The following is a 600-nucleotide window of genomic DNA, read 5'->3' on the forward strand; positions in this document are numbered from 1 at the left end:
TTTGAAAATGTTCCAATAACTGAACCATATCTGACTCAAATTTCATTATATAAAAGAACAATGAAACAAATTTCACTAACAAAAAAAATGAGATACAGTTTCCAAAATGTTTTTATTGATGGAATCAATTTCCAAAAATAAGACGAACAATAGTTTGCCAATTTTGCTATTTCTTGATTAAATATTAAATCTTTTATTTTGTTTTATTTCTTAATTTCCGAATATAACACATTTTAATTATGACCATTGATCAAGAAAATAGATGGATGAGAGTGACTTGTAGGGTTCGCACAAAAGGGGATGGTTTGCATTTGATTGATTCTCTCTATATGAATGTGTATATGTATATATATATATATATGTATATATATATATGTATGTATATATGTATATGTGTATAGACTTGGGATCATGTGAGACCAATGGTTTTTCGTGAGACCCGTAAGACCAATATTTAACCCTTGGATTAGATCTACAATCTGAAAATCTAAACATTCATAAACGCCACGAGATTTCTCAATAATCACAAAATTGCCACCATGCAATTTAGACCATTAGATCATTAACTTATAAAGTTGATCAATGAACATAAATTGGTCT

The sequence above is a fragment of the Cynara cardunculus genome (assembly GCF_001531365.2).
Source record: "Cynara cardunculus var. scolymus isolate 2C chromosome LG 5, CcrdV1, whole genome shotgun sequence".
Classification (NCBI taxonomy): domain Eukaryota; kingdom Viridiplantae; phylum Streptophyta; class Magnoliopsida; order Asterales; family Asteraceae; genus Cynara; species Cynara cardunculus.